Genomic DNA, 489 nt, shown 5'->3' with positions numbered 1-489 from the left:
AACGCTGCAGCCTTGTTCTCCCAACGCTGTGGTAGTCTATCAACTTTAAACATGAGTTTCACCCTAACATGTTTCGAATTGGGCAAAGTAGTAAACATAAAAGTTTTATCCCTCTATCTTAACCTTCCAATAGATCACATCAATTGGACTTCTGGATTGAAAGATATGCTCCAAACACCGCATCATCCCTGCATACTGCTGCAGTGCTCCGACTTTGACAAATATTTTGACCATGATTCAATCAGAACTAGGTGAATTGATAAAAATCAACATTGTATCCCTTCTTCTTATAATTCTATTGGTCTAAGAATCACCTCATTTGGAGTTTTTTAGAGAGAGATATGGTCAAAATACTAAAATATATACGAATAAAGTTATCGCCATACTTACACTGATTTTCATCAAATGAAGCTTTTTCATCAATTTCCTACAAAAGTTACAAGAGAAATTAGTAATAACTACTCTTAAAGTAATTTAAAACAAAATAAC

The sequence above is a fragment of the Theobroma umbraticum genome, unplaced genomic scaffold (assembly GCF_002168275.2).
Source record: "Theobroma umbraticum cultivar Fairchild unplaced genomic scaffold, ASM216827v3 scaffold_81.0, whole genome shotgun sequence".
NCBI lineage: Eukaryota > Viridiplantae > Streptophyta > Magnoliopsida > Malvales > Malvaceae > Theobroma > Theobroma umbraticum.
This window is presented reverse-complemented; position numbering follows the sequence as displayed.